Here is an 18,505-nt window from a genome sequence, read left to right as displayed (position 1 = left end):
CACCGCCTTCCTCCGTGAGGGTCCCCCTGAGTCTATCTCTCTCTCTGCCTGTCTCTCCCTTTCACTCTCATCGGAGCAGCAGATGTCTCTGTGGGTCCCTGTTCATCCATCTCTCCTTCTCTCTTGTGCCTCTCTTGGCCTGTGAGGAGGCATCCCTGTCTCCATCTCCCACTCAATCCCTCTCTGGCCTTGACTCTCCTCTCTCTCTCTCTCTCTCTCTCTCTCTCTCTCTCTCTCACACACACACACACACACACACAAACACACACACACACACAGAGACACACACTCACCCCTCTACCCCCCACCCAACCCCAGCCAACTCACTCTGGGCTGCAAGTCACCAGGTCCATGGTAGCCTGGAGACTGGGCAGTCACAGGTTCTCTCATCTCCCATCTAACTTCCCATGGATGTAAGAGTGGATTCACACATCACCCTTGAAGTGCGCGCAGGACTTCAGGGTGTGTGCTCAGCAGAGGCTGAGAGAGGGCCGAGGAGGCCACAGGGTCTTAGGAGTCTGCGCTGAGAGCCAAGCAAGAGAGCAGATGGCAAAAGAGGGCAGGCGCTCCTGAAAGAGGAGGAAGCAGCCTTCAGAGCAGGCAAGCGGTTCGGGGCCAGGGGGTGGCCATGGAGGACCAGGTGCCAAGAGGAGTTGAAGCCCGGCCGGTGGGGACAGGGAAGCAGAGGCCCCTTGGTCGCGGTCACCGGTCCACCTGCAGAGGACAGGACAAGACGCAGGGCCTGACGACCCGGTGGGCGCGTGTCCCCGCAACGCAACCACCGCTCCCCTCCCTCCCCCCTCTCCCCCCTGCAATGCTTGCAGGGGAGGGGGCTTTCCGTCTGGTGAGGCCGCCGACTAAGCTCCCACAGGGGTTTGAATCAGGGTGCTTCTTCCACAGGCGGTCCTTTCCTGGACACTGGACAGAGGGGTCTATGCCCTTCCTCAGGGCGGTGCTGTGCACGTGCTGGTCGTTGACTGGTACCAACAAGGCGCAGAGCCCTCCGACCTTGGCATTGGGTCTGAAGGGGGTGACTGCGGTGGCTTTGCAGAGTGGGCCCGAAACTCAGGGCGAGGCACGACCCCAGCGGCGCACTTCTGAGCCTGGCCGGGCGACTGACTGACTGGGAGCCAGCGGGCCGCTGCCCCCGGCCACCCTCTGCCCGGTTTTCCCTGAGTCCCTGAGTGTGTTCCTCCCTCCTGCCCTCCCTGTGCGTGGCTCCACTCGCCAGGCACGCTCAGGGGACGTGTGTGGCCGGCGGCTGGCCATTGCCCAGTCGGACTGCATTTCCGCCTGGGGCGCTGGGCCTGTGTCAGGGTCCCTGGGGTGTCCGAGGGGGGTGCCCGCCTGCCTCTCCGCCCCTGGCTCTCTGGGCTCCGGGCTAGGCTAGGCTAGGTTCGCGCGCGCGGGACACTGAAACGGCCAGGGCTTCTGGGCTTCTCCGCCTGGCGAAAGGCGGGGTGGGCGTGGCGGTGGGGGGCCGGGGGTCCGTGGGGGGGTTGGGGTCGCGGGAGGCCTGGGCCTTGGCGAGGAGCGGCGGTGGAGGCCAGGCCACGCCAGGCCACGCCAGGCCGGGGCGCGGCGGTGCGATCCCTGCGGGCGCTTGGTGGGGCTCGCGGTAGGTGGAGCCAGGTGGAGAGCGGCGGTGTTGGAGGCGGGACTCAGCCAGTCCCAGTCTCCCAGGACCCCTGGGCCGCTGCCCGGTGGAGTCAGGTCGGAGCGGAGCGTGAGAGCCCCCAGCCTTGAGTTGAGTTGGGTTGGGCTGCGCTGTTGTGGGGCGGGCGAGGGAGGCCCCCTGCGACCACCCCCTCCGATTTCCCCCCTCCACCCCCCTCCCGTCCCCTGGACTGAAGGGTGGAACCCGGAGCAGGCTCTTGAGGCGCCCCCGGGCGGCCCTCCCCGCCTACGGCCATACCACCCTGAACGCGCCCGATCTCGTCTGATCTCGGAAGCTAAGCAGGGTCGGGCCTGGTTAGTACTTGGATGGGAGACCGCCTGGGAATACCGGGTGCTGTAGGCTTTTGCGCCCCCTTCCCACACACACTTTTAACTTGCGTGGCCCCGAGAGACAGGCCGTGACCCCCGGGCCCTCGGGCCAGGGCGCAGGCGCAGCCCTGGGCTGCCGGTCGCTGTCCCTTCAGGCCTGCGGCTGGCCTCCCGACGACCAGCGCCCAGCGCCTGCAACAAGGCCCACAGGCCTGGCTCTCCCCAGGGACGCTAGGACACTCACTCCATGAGACCCCGCTGAGCCGAGCCAGGTCCAGGCCACGACCCTCCATGTGCACCCAGACCGACCCCCCCACCCCTCGGCCTGGAGGATGGGGTGTGTGGGGGGGCGACACCCGCCTTCCCCAGAACACGGGGCCCACCCGCGGGGCCCGCTCCCTCACCCGTTCCTGCCACACAAGCAGAACCTTGACACCCACATCCTGGGAGTGGGAGAGTCCATCGAGCGTCTCTGCCTGGGTCCTTCTCTCTTTGCACCACCTCCGCAAGGTCCCTCCTGTGTCTCTACCTCCTTCCCCACCGCCTTCCTCCGTGAGGGTCCCCCTGAGTCTATCTCTCTCTCTGCCTGTCTCTCCCTTTCACTCTCATCGGAGCAGCAGATGTCTCTGTGGGTCCCTGTTCATCCATCTCTCCTTCTCTCTTGTGCCTCTCTTGGCCTGTGAGGAGGCATCCCTGTCTCCATCTCCCACTCAATCCCTCTCTGGCCTTGACTCTCCTCTCTCTCTCTCTCTCTCTCTCTCTCTCTCTCTCTGTCTCACACACACACACACACACACACACAAACACACACACACACACAGAGACACACACTCACCCCTCTACCCCCCACCCAACCCCAGCCAACTCACTCTGGGCTGCAAGTCACCAGGTCCATGGTAGCCTGGAGACTGGGCAGTCACAGGTTCTCTCATCTCCCATCTAACTTCCCATGGATGTAAGAGTGGATTCACACATCACCCTTGAAGTGCGCGCAGGACTTCAGGGTGTGTGCTCAGCAGAGGCTGAGAGAGGGCCGAGGAGGCCACAGGGTCTTAGGAGTCTGCGCTGAGAGCCAAGCAAGAGAGCAGATGGCAAAAGAGGGCAGGCGCTCCTGAAAGAGGAGGAAGCAGCCTTCAGAGCAGGCAAGCGGTTCGGGGCCAGGGGGTTGCCATGGAGGACCAGGTGCCAAGAGGAGTTGAAGCCCGGCCGGTGGGGACAGGGAAGCAGAGGCCCCTTGGTCGCGGTCACCGGTCCACCTGCAGAGGACAGGACAAGACGCAGGGCCTGACGACCCGGTGGGCGCGTGTCCCCGCAACGCAACCACCGCTCCCCTCCCTCCCCCCTCTCCCCCCTGCAATGCTTGCAGGGGAGGGGGCTTTCCGTCTGGTGAGGCCGCCGACTAAGCTCCCACAGGGGTTTGAATCAGGGTGCTTCTTCCACAGGCGGTCCTTTCCTGGACACTGGACAGAGGGGTCTATGCCCTTCCTCAGGGCGGTGCTGTGCACGTGCTGGTCGTTGACTGGTACCAACAAGGCGCAGAGCCCTCCGACCTTGGCATTGGGTCCGAAGGGGGTGACTGCGGTGGCTTTGCAGAGTGGGCCCGAAACTCAGGGCGAGGCACGACCCCAGCGGCGCACTTCTGAGCCTGGCCGGGCGACTGACTGACTGGGAGCCAGCGGGCCGCTGCCCCCGGCCACCCTCTGCCCGGTTTTCCCTGAGTCCCTGAGTGTGTTCCTCCCTCCTGCCCTCCCTGTGCGTGGCTCCACTCGCCAGGCACGCTCAGGGGACGTGTGTGGCCGGCGGCTGGCCATTGCCCAGTCGGACTGCATTTCCGCCTGGGGCGCTGGGCCTGTGTCAGGGTCCCTGGGGTGTCCGAGGGGGGTGCCCGCCTGCCTCTCCGCCCCTGGCTCTCTGGGCTCCGGGCTAGGCTAGGCTAGGTTCGCGCGCGCGGGACACTGAAACGGCCAGGGCTTCTGGGCTTCTCCGCCTGGCGAAAGGCGGGGTGGGCGTGGCGGTGGGGGGCCGGGGGTCCGTGGGGGGGTTGGGGTCGCGGGAGGCCTGGGCCTTGGCGAGGAGCGGCGGTGGAGGCCAGGCCACGCCAGGCCACGCCAGGCCGGGGCGGGGCGGTGCGATCCCTGCGGGCGCTTGGTGGGGCTCGCGGTAGGTGGAGCCAGGTGGAGAGGGGCGGTGTTGGAGGCGGGACTCAGCCAGTCCCAGTCTCCCAGGACCCCTGGGCCGCTGCCCGGTGGAGTCAGGTCGGAGCGGAGCGTGAGAGCCCCCAGCCTTGAGTTGAGTTGGGTTGGGCTGCGCTGTTGTGGGGCGGGCGAGGGAGGCCCCCTGCGACCACCCCCTCCGATTTCCCCCCTCCACCCCCCTCCCGTCCCCTGGACTGAAGGGTGGAACCCGGAGCAGGCTCTTGAGGCGCCCCCGGGCGGCCCTCCCCGTCTACGGCCATACCACCCTGAACGCGCCCGATCTCGTCTGATCTCGGAAGCTAAGCAGGGTCGGGCCTGGTTAGTACTTGGATGGGAGACCGCCTGGGAATACCGGGTGCTGTAGGCTTTTGCGCCCCCTTCCCACACACACTTTTAACTTGCGTGGCCCCGAGAGACAGGCCGTGACCCCCGGGCCCTCGGGCCAGGGCGCAGGCGCAGCCCTGGGCTGCCGGTCGCTGTCCCTTCAGGCCTGCGGCTGGCCTCCCGACGACCAGCGCCCAGCGCCTGCAACAAGGCCCACAGGCCTGGCTCTCCCCAGGGACGCTAGGACACTCACTCCATGAGACCCCACTGAGCCGAGCCAGGTCCAGGCCACGACCCTCCATGTGCACCCAGACCGACCCCCCCACCCCTCGGCCTGGAGGATGGGGTGTGTGGGGGGGCGACACCCGCCTTCCCCAGAACACGGGGCCCACCCGCGGGGCCCGCTCCCTCACCCGTTCCTGCCACACAAGCAGAACCTTGACACCCAGATCCTGGGAGTGGGAGAGTCCATCGAGCGTCTCTGCCTGGGTCCTTCTCTCTTTGCACCACCTCCGCAAGGTCCCTCCTGTGTCTCTACCTCCTTCCCCACCGCCTTCCTCCGTGAGGGTCCCCCTGAGTCTATCTCTCTCTCTGCCTGTCTCTCCCTTTCACTCTCATCGGAGCAGCAGATGTCTCTGTGGGTCCCTGTTCATCCATCTCTCCTTCTCTCTTGTGCCTCTCTTGGCCTGTGAGGAGGCATCCCTGTCTCCATCTCCCACTCAATCCCTCTCTGGCCTTGACTCTCCTCTCTCTCTCTCTCTCTCTCTCTCTCTCTCTCTCTCTCACACACACACACACACACACACAAACACACACACACACACAGAGACACACACTCACCCCTCTACCCCCCACCCAACCCCAGCCAACTCACTCTGGGCTGCAAGTCACCAGGTCCATGGTAGCCTGGAGACTGGGCAGTCACAGGTTCTCTCATCTCCCATCTAACTTCCCATGGATGTAAGAGTGGATTCACACATCACCCTTGAAGTGCGCGCAGGACTTCAGGGTGTGTGCTCAGCAGAGGCTGAGAGAGGGCCGAGGAGGCCACAGGGTCTTAGGAGTCTGCGCTGAGAGCCAAGCAAGAGAGCAGATGGCAAAAGAGGGCAGGCGCTCCTGAAAGAGGAGGAAGCAGCCTTCAGAGCAGGCAAGCGGTTCGGGGCCAGGGGGTGGCCATGGAGGACCAGGTGCCAAGAGGAGTTGAAGCCCGGCCGGTGGGGACAGGGAAGCAGAGGCCCCTTGGTCGCGGTCACCGGTCCACCTGCAGAGGACAGGACAAGACGCAGGGCCTGACGACCCGGTGGGCGCGTGTCCCCGCAACGCAACCACCGCTCCCCTCCCTCCCCCCTCTCCCCCCTGCAATGCTTGCAGGGGAGGGGGCTTTCCGTCTGGTGAGGCCGCCGACTAAGCTCCCACAGGGGTTTGAATCAGGGTGCTTCTTCCACAGGCGGTCCTTTCCTGGACACTGGACAGAGGGGTCTATGCCCTTCCTCAGGGCGGTGCTGTGCACGTGCTGGTCGTTGACTGGTACCAACAAGGCGCAGAGCCCTCCGACCTTGGCATTGGGTCTGAAGGGGGTGACTGCGGTGGCTTTGCAGAGTGGGCCCGAAACTCAGGGCGAGGCACGACCCCAGCGGCGCACTTCTGAGCCTGGCCGGGCGACTGACTGACTGGGAGCCAGCGGGCCGCTGCCCCCGGCCACCCTCTGCCCGGTTTTCCCTGAGTCCCTGAGTGTGTTCCTCCCTCCTGCCCTCCCTGTGCGTGGCTCCACTCGCCAGGCACGCTCAGGGGACGTGTGTGGCCGGCGGCTGGCCATTGCCCAGTCGGACTGCATTTCCGCCTGGGGCGCTGGGCCTGTGTCAGGGTCCCTGGGGTGTCCGAGGGGGGTGCCCGCCTGCCTCTCCGCCCCTGGCTCTCTGGGCTCCGGGCTAGGCTAGGCTAGGTTCGCGCGCGCGGGACACTGAAACGGCCAGGGCTTCTGGGCTTCTCCGCCTGGCGAAAGGCGGGGTGGGCGTGGCGGTGGGGGGCCGGGGGTCCGTGGGGGGGTTGGGGTCGCGGGAGGCCTGGGCCTTGGCGAGGAGCGGCGGTGGAGGCCAGGCCACGCCAGGCCACGCCAGGCCGGGGCGCGGCGGTGCGATCCCTGCGGGCGCTTGGTGGGGCTCGCGGTAGGTGGAGCCAGGTGGAGAGCGGCGGTGTTGGAGGCGGGACTCAGCCAGTCCCAGTCTCCCAGGACCCCTGGGCCGCTGCCCGGTGGAGTCAGGTCGGAGCGGAGCGTGAGAGCCCCCAGCCTTGAGTTGAGTTGGGTTGGGCTGCGCTGTTGTGGGGCGGGCGAGGGAGGCCCCCTGCGACCACCCCCTCCGATTTCCCCCCTCCACCCCCCTCCCGTCCCCTGGACTGAAGGGTGGAACCCGGAGCAGGCTCTTGAGGCGCCCCCGGGCGGCCCTCCCCGCCTACGGCCATACCACCCTGAACGCGCCCGATCTCGTCTGATCTCGGAAGCTAAGCAGGGTCGGGCCTGGTTAGTACTTGGATGGGAGACCGCCTGGGAATACCGGGTGCTGTAGGCTTTTGCGCCCCCTTCCCACACACACTTTTAACTTGCGTGGCCCCGAGAGACAGGCCGTGACCCCCGGGCCCTCGGGCCAGGGCGCAGGCGCAGCCCTGGGCTGCCGGTCGCTGTCCCTTCAGGCCTGCGGCTGGCCTCCCGACGACCAGCGCCCAGCGCCTGCAACAAGGCCCACAGGCCTGGCTCTCCCCAGGGACGCTAGGACACTCACTCCATGAGACCCCGCTGAGCCGAGCCAGGTCCAGGCCACGACCCTCCATGTGCACCCAGACCGACCCCCCCACCCCTCGGCCTGGAGGATGGGGTGTGTGGGGGGGCGACACCCGCCTTCCCCAGAACACGGGGCCCACCCGCGGGGCCCGCTCCCTCACCCGTTCCTGCCACACAAGCAGAACCTTGACACCCACATCCTGGGAGTGGGAGAGTCCATCGAGCGTCTCTGCCTGGGTCCTTCTCTCTTTGCACCACCTCCGCAAGGTCCCTCCTGTGTCTCTACCTCCTTCCCCACCGCCTTCCTCCGTGAGGGTCCCCCTGAGTCTATCTCTCTCTCTGCCTGTCTCTCCCTTTCACTCTCATCGGAGCAGCAGATGTCTCTGTGGGTCCCTGTTCATCCATCTCTCCTTCTCTCTTGTGCCTCTCTTGGCCTGTGAGGAGGCATCCCTGTCTCCATCTCCCACTCAATCCCTCTCTGGCCTTGACTCTCCTCTCTCTCTCTCTCTCTCTCTCTCTCTCTCTCTCTGTCTCACACACACACACACACACACACACAAACACACACACACACACAGAGACACACACTCACCCCTCTACCCCCCACCCAACCCCAGCCAACTCACTCTGGGCTGCAAGTCACCAGGTCCATGGTAGCCTGGAGACTGGGCAGTCACAGGTTCTCTCATCTCCCATCTAACTTCCCATGGATGTAAGAGTGGATTCACACATCACCCTTGAAGTGCGCGCAGGACTTCAGGGTGTGTGCTCAGCAGAGGCTGAGAGAGGGCCGAGGAGGCCACAGGGTCTTAGGAGTCTGCGCTGAGAGCCAAGCAAGAGAGCAGATGGCAAAAGAGGGCAGGCGCTCCTGAAAGAGGAGGAAGCAGCCTTCAGAGCAGGCAAGCGGTTCGGGGCCAGGGGGTTGCCATGGAGGACCAGGTGCCAAGAGGAGTTGAAGCCCGGCCGGTGGGGACAGGGAAGCAGAGGCCCCTTGGTCGCGGTCACCGGTCCACCTGCAGAGGACAGGACAAGACGCAGGGCCTGACGACCCGGTGGGCGCGTGTCCCCGCAACGCAACCACCGCTCCCCTCCCTCCCCCCTCTCCCCCCTGCAATGCTTGCAGGGGAGGGGGCTTTCCGTCTGGTGAGGCCGCCGACTAAGCTCCCACAGGGGTTTGAATCAGGGTGCTTCTTCCACAGGCGGTCCTTTCCTGGACACTGGACAGAGGGGTCTATGCCCTTCCTCAGGGCGGTGCTGTGCACGTGCTGGTCGTTGACTGGTACCAACAAGGCGCAGAGCCCTCCGACCTTGGCATTGGGTCCGAAGGGGGTGACTGCGGTGGCTTTGCAGAGTGGGCCCGAAACTCAGGGCGAGGCACGACCCCAGCGGCGCACTTCTGAGCCTGGCCGGGCGACTGACTGACTGGGAGCCAGCGGGCCGCTGCCCCCGGCCACCCTCTGCCCGGTTTTCCCTGAGTCCCTGAGTGTGTTCCTCCCTCCTGCCCTCCCTGTGCGTGGCTCCACTCGCCAGGCACGCTCAGGGGACGTGTGTGGCCGGCGGCTGGCCATTGCCCAGTCGGACTGCATTTCCGCCTGGGGCGCTGGGCCTGTGTCAGGGTCCCTGGGGTGTCCGAGGGGGGTGCCCGCCTGCCTCTCCGCCCCTGGCTCTCTGGGCTCCGGGCTAGGCTAGGCTAGGTTCGCGCGCGCGGGACACTGAAACGGCCAGGGCTTCTGGGCTTCTCCGCCTGGCGAAAGGCGGGGTGGGCGTGGCGGTGGGGGGCCGGGGGTCCGTGGGGGGGTTGGGGTCGCGGGAGGCCTGGGCCTTGGCGAGGAGCGGCGGTGGAGGCCAGGCCACGCCAGGCCACGCCAGGCCGGGGCGGGGCGGTGTGATCCCTGCGGGCGCTTGGTGGGGCTCGCGGTAGGTGGAGCCAGGTGGAGAGGGGCGGTGTTGGAGGCGGGACTCAGCCAGTCCCAGTCTCCCAGGACCCCTGGGCCGCTGCCCGGTGGAGTCAGGTCGGAGCGGAGCGTGAGAGCCCCCAGCCTTGAGTTGAGTTGGGTTGGGCTGCGCTGTTGTGGGGCGGGCGAGGGAGGCCCCCTGCGACCACCCCCTCCGATTTCCCCCCTCCACCCCCCTCCCGTCCCCTGGACTGAAGGGTGGAACCCGGAGCAGGCTCTTGAGGCGCCCCCGGGCGGCCCTCCCCGTCTACGGCCATACCACCCTGAACGCGCCCGATCTCGTCTGATCTCGGAAGCTAAGCAGGGTCGGGCCTGGTTAGTACTTGGATGGGAGACCGCCTGGGAATACCGGGTGCTGTAGGCTTTTGCGCCCCCTTCCCACACACACTTTTAACTTGCGTGGCCCCGAGAGACAGGCCGTGACCCCCGGGCCCTCGGGCCAGGGCGCAGGCGCAGCCCTGGGCTGCCGGTCGCTGTCCCTTCAGGCCTGCGGCTGGCCTCCCGACGACCAGCGCCCAGCGCCTGCAACAAGGCCCACAGGCCTGGCTCTCCCCAGGGACGCTAGGACACTCACTCCATGAGACCCCGCTGAGCCGAGCCAGGTCCAGGCCACGACCCTCCATGTGCACCCAGACCGACCCCCCCACCCTCGGCCTGGAGGATGGGTGTGTGGGGGGGCGACACCCGCCTTCCCCAGAACACGGGGCCCACCCGCGGGGCCCGCTCCCTCACCCGTTCCTGCCACACAAGCAGAACCTTGACACCCACATCCTGGGAGTGGGAGAGTCCATCGAGCGTCTCTGCCTGGGTCCTTCTCTCTTTGCACCACCTCCGCAAGGTCCCTCCTGTGTCTCTACCTCTTCCCCACCGCCTTCCTCCGTGAGGGTCCCCCTGAGTCTATCTCTCCTCTGCCTGTCTCTCCTTTCACTCTCATCGGAGCAGCAGATGTCTCGTGGGTCCCTGTTCATCCATCTCTCCTTCTCTCTTGTGCTCTCTTGGCCTGTGAGGAGGCATCCCTGTCTCCATCTCCCACTCAATCCCTCTCTGGCCTTGACTCTCCTCTCTCTCTCTCTCTCTCTCTCTCTCTCTCTCTCTCTCTCACACACACACACACACACACACACACACACACAGAGACACACACTCACCCCTCTACCCCCCACCCAACCCCAGCCAACTCACTCTGGGCTGCAAGTCACCAGTCCATGGTAGCCTGGAGACTGGGCAGTCACAGGTTCTCTCATCTCCCATCTAACTCCCATGGATGTAAGAGTGGATTCACACATCACCCTTGAAGTGCGCGCAGGACTTCAGGGTGTGTGCTCAGCAGAGGCTGAGAGAGGGCCGAGGAGGCACAGGGTCTTAGGAGTCTGCGCTGAGACCAAGCAAGAGAGCAGATGGCAAAAGAGGGCAGGCGCTCCTGAAAGAGGAGGAAGCAGCCTTCAGAGCAGGCAAGCGGTTCGGGGCCAGGGGGTTGCCATGGAGGACCAGGTGCCAGAGGAGTTGAAGCCCGGCCGGTGGGGACAGGGAAGCAGAGGCCCCTTGGTCGGCGGTCACCGGTCCACCTGCAGAGGACAGGACAAGACGCAGGGCCTGACGACCCGGTGGGCGCGTGTCCCGCAACGCAACCACCGCTCCCCTCCCTCCCCCCTCTCCCCCTGCAATGCTTGCAGGGGAGGGGGCTTCCGTCTGGTGAGGCCGCCGACTAAGCTCCCACAGGGGTTTGAATCAGGGTGCTTCTTCCACAGGCGGTCTTTCCTGGACACTGGACAGAGGGGTCTATGCCCTTCCTCAGGGCGGTGCTGTGCACGTGCTGGTCGTTGACTGGTACCAACAAGGCGCAGAGCCTCCGACCTTGGCAATTGGTCCGAAGGGGTGACTGCGGTGGCTTTGCAGAGTGGGCCCGAAACTCAGGCGAGGCACGACCCCAGCGGCGCACTCTGAGCCTGGCCGGGCGACTGACTGACTGGGAGCCAGCGGGCCGCTGCCCCCGGCCACCCTCTGCCCGGTTTTCCCTGAGTCCCTGAGTGTGTTCCTCCCTCCTGCCCTCCCTGTGCGTGGCTCCACTCGCCAGGCACGCTCAGGGGACGTGTGTGGCCGGCGGCTGGCCATTGCCCAGTCGGACTGCATTTCCGCCTGGGGCGCTGGGCCTGTGTCAGGGTCCCTGGGGTGTCCGAGGGGGGTGCCCGCCTGCCTCTCCGCCCCTGGCTCTCTGGGCTCCGGGCTAGGCTAGGCTAGGTTCGCGCGCGCGGGACACTGAAACGGCCAGGGCTTCTGGGCTTCTCCGCCTGGCGAAAGGCGGGGTGGGCGTGGCGGTGGGGGCCGGGGGTCCGTGGGGGGGTTGGGGTCGCGGGAGGCCTGGGCCTTGGCGAGGAGCGGCGGTGGAGGCCAGGCCACGCCAGGCCACGCCAGGCCGGGGCGGGGCGGTGTGATCCCTGCGGGCGCTTGGTGGGGCTCGCGGTAGGTGGAGCCAGGTGGAGAGGGGCGGTGTTGGAGGCGGGACTCAGCCCAGTCCCAGTCTCCCAGGACCCCTGGGCCGCTGCCCGGTGAGTCAGGTCGGAGCGGAGCGTGAGAGCCCCCAGCCTTGAGTTGAGTGGGTTGGGCTGCGCTGTTGTGGGGCGGGCGAGGAGGCCCCCTGCGACCACCCCCTCCGATTTCCCCCCTCCACCCCCCTCCCGTCCCCTGGACTGAAGGGTGAACCCGGAGCAGGCTCTTGAGGCGCCCCCGGGCGGCCCTCCCCGTCTACGGCCATACCACCCTGAACGCGCCCGATCTCGTCTGATCTCGGAAGCTAAGCAGGGTCGGGCCTGGTTAGTACTTGGATGGAGACCGCCTGGGAATACCGGGTGCTGTAGGCTTTTGCGCCCCCTTCCCACACACACTTTTAACTTGCGTGGCCCCGAGAGACAGGCCGTGACCCCCGGGCCCTCGGGCCAGGGCGCAGGCGCAGCCCTGGGCTGCCGGTCGCTGTCCCTTCAGGCCTGCGGCTGGCCTCCCGACGACCAGCGCCCAGCGCCTGCAACAAGGCCCACAGGCCTGGCTCTCCCCAGGGACGCTAGGACACTCACTCCATGAGACCCCGCTGAGCCGAGCCAGGTCCAGGCCACGACCCTCCATGTGCACCCAGACCGACCCCCCACCCCTCGGCCTGGAGGATGGGGTGTGTGGGGGGGCGACACCCGCCTTCCCCAGAACACGGGCCCACCCGCGGGGCCCGCTCCCTCACCCGTTCCTGCCACACAAGCAGAACCTTGACACCCACATCCTGGGAGTGGGAGAGTCCATCGAGCGTCTCTGCCTGGGTCCTTCTCTCTTTGCACCACCTCCGCAAGGTCCCTCCTGTGTCTCTACCTCCTTCCCCACCGCCTTCCTCCGTGAGGGTCCCCCTGAGTCTATCTCTCTCTCTGCCTGTCTCTCCCTTTCACTCTCATCGGAGCAGCAGATGTCTCTGTGGGTCCCTGTTCATCCATCTCTCCTTCTCTCTTGTGCCTCTCTTGGCCTGTGAGGAGGCATCCCTGTCTCCATCTCCCACTCAATCCCTCTCTGGCCTTGACTCTCCTCTCTCTCTCTCTCTCTCTCTCTCTCTCTCTCTCTCTCTCACACACACACACACACACACACACACACACAGAGACACACACTCACCCCTCTACCCCCCACCCAACCCCAGCCAACTCACTCTGGGCTGCAAGTCACCAGGTCCATGGTAGCCTGGAGACTGGGCAGTCACAGGTTCTCTCATCTCCCATCTAACTTCCCATGGATGTAAGAGTGGATTCACACATCACCCTTGAAGTCGCGCAGGACTTCAGGGTGTGTGCTCAGCAGAGGCTGAGAGAGGGCCGAGGAGGCCACAGGGTCTTAGGAGTCTGCGCTGAGAGCCAAGCAAGAGAGCAGATGGCAAAAGAGGGCAGGCGCTCCTGAAAGAGGAGGAAGCAGCCTTCAGAGCAGGCAAGCGGTTCGGGGCCAGGGGGTTGCCATGGAGGACCAGGTGCCAAGAGGAGTTGAAGCCCGCCGGTGGGGACAGGGAAGCAGAGGCCCCTTGGTCGCGGTCACCGGTCCACCTGCAGAGGACAGGACAAGACGCAGGGCCTGACGACCCGGTGGGCGCGTGTCCCCGCAACGCAACCACCGCTCCCCTCCCTCCCCCCTCTCCCCCCTGCAATGCTTGCAGGGGAGGGGGCTTTCCGTCTGGTGAGGCCGCCGACTAAGCTCCCACAGGGGTTTGAATCAGGGTGCTTCTTCCACAGGCGGTCCTTTCCTGGACACTGGACAGAGGGGTCTATGCCCTTCCTCAGGGCGGTGCTGTGCACGTGCTGGTCGTTGACTGGTACCAACAAGGCGCAGAGCCCTCCGACCTTGGCATTGGGTCCGAAGGGGGTGACTGCGGTGGCTTTGCAGAGTGGGCCCGAAACTCAGGGCGAGGCACGACCCCAGCGGCGCACTTCTGAGCCTGGCCGGGCGACTGACTGACTGGGAGCCAGCGGGCCGCTGCCCCCGGCCACCCTCTGCCCGGTTTTCCCTGAGTCCCTGAGTGTGTTCCTCCCTCCTGCCCTCCCTGTGCGTGGCTCCACTCGCCAGGCACGCTCAGGGGACGTGTGTGGCCGGCGGCTGGCCATTGCCCAGTCGGACTGCATTTCCGCCTGGGGCGCTGGGCCTGTGTCAGGGTCCCTGGGGTGTCCGAGGGGGGTGCCCGCCTGCCTCTCCGCCCCTGGCTCTCTGGGCTCCGGGCTAGGCTAGGCTAGGTTCGCGCGCGCGGGACACTGAAACGGCCAGGGCTTCTGGGCTTCTCCGCCTGGCGAAAGGCGGGGTGGGCGTGGCGGTGGGGGGCCGGGGGTCCGTGGGGGGGTTGGGGTCGCGGGAGGCCTGGGCCTTGGCGAGGAGCGGCGGTGGAGGCCAGGCCACGCCAGGCCACGCCAGGCCGGGGCGCGGCGGTGCGATCCCTGCGGGCGCTTGGTGGGGCTCGCGGTAGGTGGAGCCAGGTGGAGAGCGGCGGTGTTGGAGGCGGGACTCAGCCAGTCCCAGTCTCCCAGGACCCCTGGGCCGCTGCCCGGTGGAGTCAGGTCGGAGCGGAGCGTGAGAGCCCCCAGCCTTGAGTTGAGTTGGGTTGGGCTGCGCTGTTGTGGGGCGGGCGAGGGAGGCCCCCTGCGACCACCCCCTCCGATTTCCCCCCTCCACCCCCCTCCCGTCCCCTGGACTGAAGGGTGGAACCCGGAGCAGGCTCTTGAGGCGCCCCCGGGCGGCCCTCCCCGCCTACGGCCATACCACCCTGAACGCGCCCGATCTCGTCTGATCTCGGAAGCTAAGCAGGGTCGGGCCTGGTTAGTACTTGGATGGGAGACCGCCTGGGAATACCGGGTGCTGTAGGCTTTTGCGCCCCCTTCCCACACACACTTTTAACTTGCGTGGCCCCGAGAGACAGGCCGTGACCCCCGGGCCCTCGGGCCAGGGCGCAGGCGCAGCCCTGGGCTGCCGGTCGCTGTCCCTTCAGGCCTGCGGCTGGCCTCCCGACGACCAGCGCCCAGCGCCTGCAACAAGGCCCACAGGCCTGGCTCTCCCCAGGGACGCTAGGACACTCACTCCATGAGACCCCGCTGAGCCGAGCCAGGTCCAGGCCACGACCCTCCATGTGCACCCAGACCGACCCCCCCACCCCTCGGCCTGGAGGATGGGGTGTGTGGGGGGGCGACACCCGCCTTCCCCAGAACACGGGGCCCACCCGCGGGGCCCGCTCCCTCACCCGTTCCTGCCACACAAGCAGAACCTTGACACCCACATCCTGGGAGTGGGAGAGTCCATCGAGCGTCTCTGCCTGGGTCCTTCTCTCTTTGCACCACCTCCGCAAGGTCCCTCCTGTGTCTCTACCTCCTTCCCCACCGCCTTCCTCCGTGAGGGTCCCCCTGAGTCTATCTCTCTCTCTGCCTGTCTCTCCCTTTCACTCTCATCGGAGCAGCAGATGTCTCTGTGGGTCCCTGTTCATCCATCTCTCCTTCTCTCTTGTGCCTCTCTTGGCCTGTGAGGAGGCATCCCTGTCTCCATCTCCCACTCAATCCCTCTCTGGCCTTGACTCTCCTCTCTCTCTCTCTCTCTCTCTCTCTCTCTCTCTCTCTCTCACACACACACACACACACACAAACACACACACACACAGAGACACACACTCACCCCTCTACCCCCCACCCAACCCCAGCCAACTCACTCTGGGCTGCAAGTCACCAGGTCCATGGTAGCCTGGAGACTGGGCAGTCACAGGTTCTCTCATCTCCCATCTAACTTCCCATGGATGTAAGAGTGGATTCACACATCACCCTTGAAGTGCGCGCAGGACTTCAGGGTGTGTGCTCAGCAGAGGCTGAGAGAGGGCCGAGGAGGCCACAGGGTCTTAGGAGTCTGCGCTGAGAGCCAAGCAAGAGAGCAGATGGCAAAAGAGGGCAGGCGCTCCTGAAAGAGGAGGAAGCAGCCTTCAGAGCAGGCAAGCGGTTCGGGGCCAGGGGGTTGCCATGGAGGACCAGGTGCCAAGAGGAGTTGAAGCCCGGCCGGTGGGGACAGGGAAGCAGAGGCCCCTTGGTCGCGGTCACCGGTCCACCTGCAGAGGACAGGACAAGACGCAGGGCCTGACGACCCGGTGGGCGCGTGTCCCCGCAACGCAACCACCGCTCCCCTCCCTCCCCCCTCTCCCCCCTGCAATGCTTGCAGGGGAGGGGGCTTTCCGTCTGGTGAGGCCGCCGACTAAGCTCCCACAGGGGTTTGAATCAGGGTGCTTCTTCCACAGGCGGTCCTTTCCTGGACACTGGACAGAGGGGTCTATGCCCTTCCTCAGGGCGGTGCTGTGCACGTGCTGGTCGTTGACTGGTACCAACAAGGCGCAGAGCCCTCCGACCTTGGCATTGGGTCCGAAGGGGGTGACTGCGGTGGCTTTGCAGAGTGGGCCCGAAACTCAGGGCGAGGCACGACCCCAGCGGCGCACTTCTGAGCCTGGCCGGGCGACTGACTGACTGGGAGCCAGCGGGCCGCTGCCCCCGGCCACCCTCTGCCCGGTTTTCCCTGAGTCCCTGAGTGTGTTCCTCCCTCCTGCCCTCCCTGTGCGTGGCTCCACTCGCCAGGCACGCTCAGGGGACGTGTGTGGCCGGCGGCTGGCCATTGCCCAGTCGGACTGCATTTCCGCCTGGGGCGCTGGGCCTGTGTCAGGGTCCCTGGGGTGTCCGAGGGGGGTGCCCGCCTGCCTCTCCGCCCCTGGCTCTCTGGGCTCCGGGCTAGGCTAGGCTAGGTTCGCGCGCGCGGGACACTGAAACGGCCAGGGCTTCTGGGCTTCTCCGCCTGGCGAAAGGCGGGGTGGGCGTGGCGGTGGGGGGCCGGGGGTCCGTGGGGGGGTTGGGGTCGCGGGAGGCCTGGGCCTTGGCGAGGAGCGGCGGTGGAGGCCAGGCCACGCCAGGCCACGCCAGGCCGGGGCGCGGCGGTGCGATCCCTGCGGGCGCTTGGTGGGGCTCGCGGTAGGTGGAGCCAGGTGGAGAGGGGCGGTGTTGGAGGCGGGACTCAGCCAGTCCCAGTCTCCCAGGACCCCTGGGCCGCTGCCCGGTGGAGTCAGGTCGGAGCGGAGCGTGAGAGCCCCCAGCCTTGAGTTGAGTTGGGTTGGGCTGCGCTGTTGTGGGGCGGGCGAGGGAGGCCCCCTGCGACCACCCCCTCCGATTTCCCCCCTCCACCCCCCTCCCGTCCCCTGGACTGAAGGGTGGAACCCGGAGCAGGCTCTTGAGGCGCCCCCGGGCGGCCCTCCCCGCCTACGGCCATACCACCCTGAACGCGCCCGATCTACGGCCATACCACCCTGAACGCGCCCGATCTCGTCTGATCTCGGAAGCTAAGCAGGGTCGGGCCTGGTTAGTACTTGGATGGGAGACCGCCTGGGAATACCGGGTGCTGTAGGCTTTTGCGCCCCCTTCCCACACACACTTTTAACTTGCGTGGCCCCGAGAGACAGGCCGTGACCCCCGGGCCCTCGGGCCAGGGCGCAGGCGCAGCCCTGGGCTGCCGGTCGCTGTCCCTTCAGGCCTGCGGCTGGCCTCCCGACGACCAGCGCCCAGCGCCTGCAACAAGGCCCACAGGCCTGGCTCTCCCCAGGGACGCTAGGACACTCACTCCATGAGACCCCGCTGAGCCGAGCCAGGTCCAGGCCACGACCCTCCATGTGCACCCAGACCGACCCCCCCACCCCTCGGCCTGGAGGATGGGGTGTGTGGGGGGGTGACACCCGCCTTCCCCAGAACACGGGGCCCACCCGCGGGGCCCGCTCCCTCACCCGTTCCTGCCACACAAGCAGAACCTTGACACCCACATCCTGGGAGTGGGAGAGTCCATCGAGCGTCTCTGCCTGGGTCCTTCTCTCTTTGCACCACCTCCGCAAGGTCCCTCCTGTGTCTCTACCTCCTTCCCCACCGCCTTCCTCCGTGAGGGTCCCCCTGAGTCTATCTCTCTCTCTGCCTGTCTCTCCCTTTCACTCTCATCGGAGCAGCAGATGTCTCTGTGGGTCCCTGTTCATCCATCTCTCCTTCTCTCTTGTGCCTCTCTTGGCCTGTGAGGAGGCATCCCTGTCTCCATCTCCCACTCAATCCCTCTCTGGCCTTGACTCTCCTCTCTCTCTCTCTCTCTCTCTCTCTCTCTCTCTCTCTCTCTCACACACACACACACACACACACACACACACACAGAGACACACACTCACCCCTCTACCCCCCACCCAACCCCAGCCAACTCACTCTGGGCTGCAAGTCACCAGGTCCATGGTAGCCTGGAGACTGGGCAGTCACAGGTTCTCTCATCTCCCATCTAACTTCCCATGGATGTAAGAGTGGATTCACACATCACCCTTGAAGTGCGCGCAGGACTTCAGGGTGTGTGCTCAGCAGAGGCTGAGAGAGGGCCGAGGAGGCCACAGGGTCTTAGGAGTCTGCGCTGAGAGCCAAGCAAGAGAGCAGATGGCAAAAGAGGGCAGGCGCTCCTGAAAGAGGAGGAAGCAGCCTTCAGAGCAGGCAAGCGGTTCGGGGCCAGGGGGTTGCCATGGAGGACCAGGTGCCAAGAGGAGTTGAAGCCCGGCCGGTGGGGACAGGGAAGCAGAGGCCCCTTGGTCGCGGTCACCGGTCCACCTGCAGAGGACAGGACAAGACGCAGGGCCTGACGACCCGGTGGGCGCGTGTCCCCGCAACGCAACCACCGCTCCCCTCCCTCCCCCCTCTCCCCCCTGCAATGCTTGCAGGGGAGGGGGCTTTCCGTCTGGT

General features: G+C 66.3%; 7 non-coding genes across 7 annotated transcripts; all 7 read left to right on the top strand.

Moving 5' to 3' along the window:
* Window positions 1-1,901: 1,901 nt before the first annotated feature.
* Window positions 1,902-2,020, top strand: LOC139703842 (5S ribosomal RNA). The gene has a single exon (XR_011705921.1). It is a non-coding gene; the product is annotated as a 5S ribosomal RNA (ribosomal RNA).
* A 2,409-nt stretch (window positions 2,021-4,429) lies between these two features.
* On the top strand, window positions 4,430-4,548 carry LOC139703893 (5S ribosomal RNA). Its single transcript, XR_011705971.1, has one exon. It is a non-coding gene; the product is annotated as a 5S ribosomal RNA (ribosomal RNA).
* Window positions 4,549-6,953: 2,405 nt separating this feature from the next.
* On the top strand, window positions 6,954-7,072 carry LOC139703831 (5S ribosomal RNA). The gene has a single exon (XR_011705910.1). It is a non-coding gene; the product is annotated as a 5S ribosomal RNA (ribosomal RNA).
* Window positions 7,073-9,481: 2,409 nt separating this feature from the next.
* Window positions 9,482-9,600, top strand: LOC139703892 (5S ribosomal RNA). The gene has a single exon (XR_011705970.1). It is a non-coding gene; the product is annotated as a 5S ribosomal RNA (ribosomal RNA).
* Window positions 9,601-11,976: 2,376 nt separating this feature from the next.
* LOC139703872 (5S ribosomal RNA) lies at window positions 11,977-12,094 on the top strand. Its single transcript, XR_011705951.1, has one exon. It is a non-coding gene; the product is annotated as a 5S ribosomal RNA (ribosomal RNA).
* A 2,393-nt stretch (window positions 12,095-14,487) lies between these two features.
* LOC139703820 (5S ribosomal RNA) lies at window positions 14,488-14,606 on the top strand. Its single transcript, XR_011705899.1, has one exon. It is a non-coding gene; the product is annotated as a 5S ribosomal RNA (ribosomal RNA).
* Window positions 14,607-17,040: 2,434 nt separating this feature from the next.
* On the top strand, window positions 17,041-17,159 carry LOC139703860 (5S ribosomal RNA). Its single transcript, XR_011705939.1, has one exon. It is a non-coding gene; the product is annotated as a 5S ribosomal RNA (ribosomal RNA).
* The last annotated feature ends 1,346 nt before the right edge of the window (window positions 17,160-18,505 follow it).

The sequence above is a fragment of the Marmota flaviventris genome, unplaced genomic scaffold (assembly GCF_047511675.1).
Source record: "Marmota flaviventris isolate mMarFla1 unplaced genomic scaffold, mMarFla1.hap1 Scaffold_132, whole genome shotgun sequence".
Classification (NCBI taxonomy): domain Eukaryota; kingdom Metazoa; phylum Chordata; class Mammalia; order Rodentia; family Sciuridae; genus Marmota; species Marmota flaviventris.
This window is presented reverse-complemented; position numbering and strand designations above follow the sequence as displayed.